We start from the raw sequence: 6557 nt of genomic DNA, 5'->3' as shown, positions 1-6557 counted from the left end.
AAAATATCCTTTAACTATTTGTGATGAGCTTTAGAAGAGTGCTAGAAGTTTTCTCTAAGGATCTACTGTAGCATTCTGATTCTTAAATATGAATTTAATTAGGGAAATTGAGATACCATTAGGGAACTAGATTAAGGATTGATAATATTTTTGAAGTTTAATTAGAGAATAAATTTATATTCGAGATTATTTGAGGATAATCATATATATAAGCATCAAATTATGATTTAAATTGAGCCTGAACTAATGTATCAAGGTTTCATAGGGTCTAAATTAGGTAATAGACCAAAGTGAGCCCAAATTGTGGGTCTAAATGGGGTGCAATGTACCACGGCACATGGCACAAAATCTACACTTACTTTGAGAATCAAAAATGTGATAGCAAAAGGGAGAAACAATTAGGGTTCAGCCAAAATTTATGAGCTCCACTAGGCTTTTGTAGAAGGCATTCATTGTGCACTATCTTGGCTCTCTAATAACTAAGGTAAGCACATTTAATCACTTCTCTACCTTCTGCTCCTCTCATTTAGCTTGTTTTCATGGTGACTAAAGCTAGGGTTCCAATTTTTAGGCAACCCAACCCTTAAATTCGAATTAAATGGGTGTTTAATTGATAAATAAGTATAAGTTAAAATGTTTTGAGGTTGTTTGTGGTATGGGTGAAATTCAAAACCTTAGGTATAGTTTGAGTGATTTAATGATGAATTGAACTATGTAGAGGTTAAATAAGTTATTAGAAAGTATAATGATGATGATTTTAAGTAAGTTTGAGAGTTTAAGTGATTGTCACAATTTTGAGCTAATAAGGTTAATTAATCTAACTCTAGGATTAAGGTGTGATTAATGTGCACTTTGATCAATGTTAATTAGCACTTTATTAACTATAATTAGCATTGTAATGTATGTAGATGGTGGTAGAAACCCTAAGGAAGGTGAAGGTGCACTTGTCTGGGGAGCTTTAACAACAAGGAGCAAAAGTAACCACTGTTAATGTGTGGTTATGTGTGCATTGTGATTTGTCATAGTGTGTTTGTATTATTTGGAAATGAAAAGGTTGAGAAAGCATGCTTTTGTTGTTCAAAAAAATAATTGCCAAGTAGGATAAAGTTGCATATGTAAAACATATGTATTTTGTTTGGAATTGAATATTGTTTTGAAGTATATATTTGTTTGACTATGTTTTTATCAAGTTGTTTTGAAACATGTGCTGTCTGAAATTGTTATCCTACCACTTGAAAAGCCCGTATTGGATTCAATAAGTGGCTATTAACTTCAACCAATCTACCTTTGGTAGGGTGATTTGGTTCTAAATATGAAGATAGGAGGGATATAAGGTATTGTCATGCTAAGATACAAATAGTTTAACTTTACCTGGATATTCAATGTTTGGAATTTATCTTATATTTCCTACTTAGAAATCACATGATAGTTTGCATTGTATGCATAATTGAAAATTAATTTTGGTTACTATGACTTTTATATCTCACTCCTTATGGTTAACCTTTTTATAGGAAATAGTTCAACCGGAGTAGTACTGGAAGCATTTGCATATTAACATGTAATTATGAGTATTATAACTCTCATACTTTTGATTAACTTTCTATTTGAAAGCCATAATGTAGTTTTGTGACATTCATGGCCGTATCTTGTGATGATTGAATGATTCACAATATGTTTTCAAGAAAGGTTTTGCTTGTCTCAATTTATGTGGCATTTGCATATTAACTATGTTGGGTGATTGTAATCCAACTATGGAGTTTTAAATGCATGTGCCAATTTGATTTGGTAGAATTGACTGTTGGAATATATTTGAGTTGGTCAAGTATTCCATATAATAGCTAGTATAACATCCTAAAGTATTTAACCCTTAATTAGTTGAATAAATGAAGTTAAGTAAGTAAATTAATATAGTGTGTGGTTATAGCGAGTTAATAGGTGTTATGAGTTATGATTTCAGTCCTAGGATTGAGTCTAGAGAGAAGTTAGGTGTTATGAGTTATGATTTCAGTCCTAGAATTGAGTCTAGAGAGAAATTAAGCCATCCAAATGTCAAAAAGTGAAAAAATAAAGAAGAATGGTTTTGTGCCACATGCCAAGTGCGTGCACGACATGTTGTAGCATACAAGCCATCAAAATGCTAAAGTCCTCTTTTTGTACCATATGCAGCAATGCATGGTACATACTTTGTAGTACACAACCACATTTTTGTAGAAATAAGAATGCAAAACTGATAGAAAACAAAAGGAGAAACAAAAGAGAAGACAAGGAGCTCATGGAAACCTTTGCTAGGGATTAGGATTTAGAGACATTGAGAGTATTTTTAAATTTCCAAACAATAAAGGTAAGGCTCCTAAGCTCTTTTCCTCTCTTCCTCTTGCGTTTTCTTGAATTGGGAAGTGAGAATTTATTTGAGAAAAATGATTTTCAGTCTATAAAATATGCATATAAGATATGGTTAGTCTTTTGAGATGTAATTATAATATAAATTTTAAATTGAGAAAACCTGATAAATAAAAGTGAATAAATATGGAAAAAATGTATAATTTTACATGTTAATTACTAATAAATTATATTAATTAAAAATATCTTATAATATTGAATAGATGAGCACTTGATTTTAATTAAAAAATAGGCACATGTCTAATAGGCTATAAGTCCAAACCCATGGACTTAAGTAAAATTAATGAGAATTGTTTAAACTATTTAAACCTAGCATTTACAGTTCTATGTGTCTTTGGTAGTTGGGAGCTATAAATACATGAAATTCCACCATAAATACGGTGGTTGGAGCAATATGACTCCATTATTGATTAGTTGGGAGTTCAATGAGATTAATGTGAGTTAGAGGAAGTTAATAAACTTTATGGGTATTCTTGTATATGAGAGGATTGAGTTGTGAGAGTTGAAAGTATTGGTTTAGATATTGGAAATTATCCTCAAAGGATATTAATGATTAATATTGTGATTAAATATAGAGTAATTGCAATTTAGCACCATTCAAGCTTTGTGAAACTTTAGAAGTGTGAATTTAAGAGGTAAACATTTAACTTCTCAAAACTTTGGGGTAACCAAAGGAAAATCTACCTCATTCTCTGGTATGTTAATTGATTTATTATTTTAAATGTTGTAATTGAAGTGTGTGAAATTATTTGACATGCAAGTGTGACATAAAATATTTTAAAACCAAATATTAGGCTTTTATGGAGTTCAATGACATGATATGTATGAAGTTTTATGAAATAGTATTAGTATAGTTTTATAACATTATTTTTGTAGAGTTTAATGATGTAATGTTATGGAGTTCAATGAAATGTGTGTAAAAGAGGAGTTCAGTGATTTTGTAAATTGTGAAGTTCTATAAATGCTATAAATGGAGTTCAATGAAGCAATATATTATGGTGTTCAATGATGTGTTGTTATGTGTTTGTGAGATGAACATATATATTGTGAGTACAACAAGAATATTGAGTATGCTTGTGTGATGATTACTTACATGCCATGAGGAATTGCATTTTTGTGCACTGTATGATTATGAGAGGCGAAGGTCACCTAGGAGGAGGAGTAGTGAGTTGAAATCAACATGGTAAGGCTTCTATCAAAGGTTGATGGCTTGTCTGGAGAAAATTTATATTATTGTCCTACTTGTTCAACAAACAACTTAAACCTAACTAGTTTTCTACTTGTTTGATGAGGAAGTTAGTTTAGGGAGAATAGCACCCCATAATGTGAAATTTGAGGGAAATCATGGCCCATAAGTGAGTTAAGCAACCTTGGCCAGATAGCCCCTCACACGTGAATGGCTAAAGTAATCTTATTTATAGATGGTCTTAGTGTGTTGTAATTCATGGTTTCGTGTCAGAGGCATAAGGAAGATATAAAGGAGGTATGATCATGCATATAGTGATAAGAAGGGCACATGATTGTCTATATTATGACATTATTGATGAAAATCATGTGATTAGACTTATGTCCATGTGAAATTGTGTTATAATGCCATTATTACATGAATATATGCTCAATGCAAATATAAGCTTGAATATGTTAAATTGACATGGGAATGATAATAATTGCCACTTGCATTTAAATTGATTGATATGCATTAGTATAAGTTGGATGAACTTTAGTTATTGAGTGGTTGTACTCACTCATTTCTCTTCAATATTATAGGAGCTAACTTATTGGGATAGGACCGAGGGAAATAGATTGAAGCTTAGAATTTTAATCCTAAAATTGTAGGCCTTTTTTATTTTGAACATGATATATGTATAATTATTGATGATATTGCCAATTGGGAGTCTATATGTGCACTTACTTGCATCATGTGTTAGTTAATGTTAAACTGTATATTTTGGGCCCTAGGTTAAGTATATGTATAAATTGTGAAATTTAGAAAGGGTCAAAATACTAGTATAAGTAAAAATGTGATTGATTTTGAATGATTATGATGATTGTGACATTGAGGCTCCCTTTTCTGTTTTTTCTAAAGAGTTAAGCATTGAAAATTTGTTTGATGTATTACGTTTGTATTGTGGTTATTGCACAGGTCTATAATAGTCTATTAAGTGTGATCTTGGGTATATTTAAGGCTTTTGGCAGTTAGTATGAAATTAGGACACTCAAGATGTGTTAAATTTATGAATAGGAGTGAATCATGAAAAAAGTATCTAATTTTTGACTGAGAAATAATTTAATTGTAAAATCAGTGGTATTAGCTAGAACTAAGAGAAAGTTCTTTATAAACACATAAATTGCCTCAATTGGACTTCATATAGAGAAATGGAGTGTGTCAAAAGTCTGCCCCTGCTACTATTATTTAACAACAACAACGCTGTCATAAATGTGCAATGCATCATGACATATGGTACAAAGACAAATGTGCCACAGTGCACATTAGCTTTTCTGCATTGCTTTGTTGTTTTCAACTATTATGCAAATGTTTTAACTTGTGAAAGGTCTCATGCTTCCGCATACATCTATAGCTTTGATTTTTGAATTATAAAGATACATTAAAGCATTTTAAATTTTAAAACTTGGGATCCTATATTGGTGGCTGTTACAAACTTTGTAATCTTATTCGGATTAATCCATTGATTACCTTGAATTTGGATTTAATTGGTGAATAGTGAGGGAGATCTTACAGCTAGAGGCTTTGGTTTTGGTTTATGAGGTGTTAAATAATTGGAAAGTGGTGTTATGCCTCTTAATGCATTTTAATGGATAAAATCCTTATTTGGAGGAATTTTTGCACCAAATCAAAGCCATTAGATAGATTTTATGGACAATTATCACAGTTTTGGGCGTATCGTTAAGGACAATCACCACTCTCCTTTAAAAGCTTTTATGCTTAAATTATCTAAAGGATATTCTCTTATGGGTAAGCTTTGGGCTTGTCTTTTTAGTATTCGAAGAGCTTAGGATATTGGATATAGGAAGGTGAATTTAGAGAGCGACTCATCACTAGATTGAGTAATTTGGGCCAAGTCCGATAGGTCAACCCAAACCTGCCCGAAAAATTTAAGGCCAAGCCTAAAAAAAATATTAATTTTTTATTGTTCGGGCTTATTCGGGCGGCCCAAAGAGGCATGAGGAAATTGAAGCCAAGCCTGATTAGGTTCAGGCTTGGCCCAAATAGCCAAATAAAATTTTTTTAAAAAATATATAAAATATGATAAATATTAATTAATTTTTTAAGTTTTATATCATTTTATACCAAAATACTATATATTTGAGTGTATTAATATAGTTTTTTTAAAAAAATTAAAAATAGTTATATTTTCATATTTATATTATTTTTAATAATAAAATATCTCAAAATAATATTTAAAATATATTTTAATGTTAATTTTTATATTTTAAGACCCATTTTTTCAAAAAAATGTTTCGAGTCTTATACATCATTTATGTATAAAAAATTAATTTTATATTTTTATAAATTAAGAAAATTAATTTTAAATTAAAAATAATTTTAAAAATAAAATTCGCGTATGTACGAATTCTGATTCTACTACTAAATAAACATAATAAATAAAATAATATTTTTAAATAATTACTTGATTATTGTCCATGCTGGACTTAGTTAAAAATCAAGAATAAACTAAAGTAAAAATCCCTTATATGTAAGAGTTAAATAATATAAAAAGTTAAAAAAGTGATTCTAAAAAAAATAATATTTTACTCATAATTAAATAATTTTTCTTTATATAATATAATAATGGCTATATTTCTTATATTTATAAAATAAAAAGTACAATTTATCTAAAAGTTATTAAAAACTTAGAACTAATCGGGATAATAATTTTAAGTTAGTAGTCTAACCATGATTGAATTGAGATCAACTTAATCATAATTAAAATAGTATAACTTAATTAAAATATATAAAATATTTATATATGATTATGATAAGAGCAATATTTAAACAATTAAGACATTAATTTATAAGTAAAGGAAATATTCATGAATAAATTACATATAACACGACAAAATAATAACAAAGCTACTTAGGCACAAAGTTGATAAGTTATTTTGTATTTTATTCTTTTAAAGTTAAAATAATATTT

Source organism: Prosopis cineraria, unplaced genomic scaffold (genome assembly GCF_029017545.1).
Source record: "Prosopis cineraria cultivar Desert tree isolate PC_DT_omini unplaced genomic scaffold, ASM2901754v1 PC4, whole genome shotgun sequence".
NCBI classification, from domain to species: domain Eukaryota; kingdom Viridiplantae; phylum Streptophyta; class Magnoliopsida; order Fabales; family Fabaceae; genus Prosopis; species Prosopis cineraria.
Note: the sequence above shows the minus strand (reverse complement) of the source record.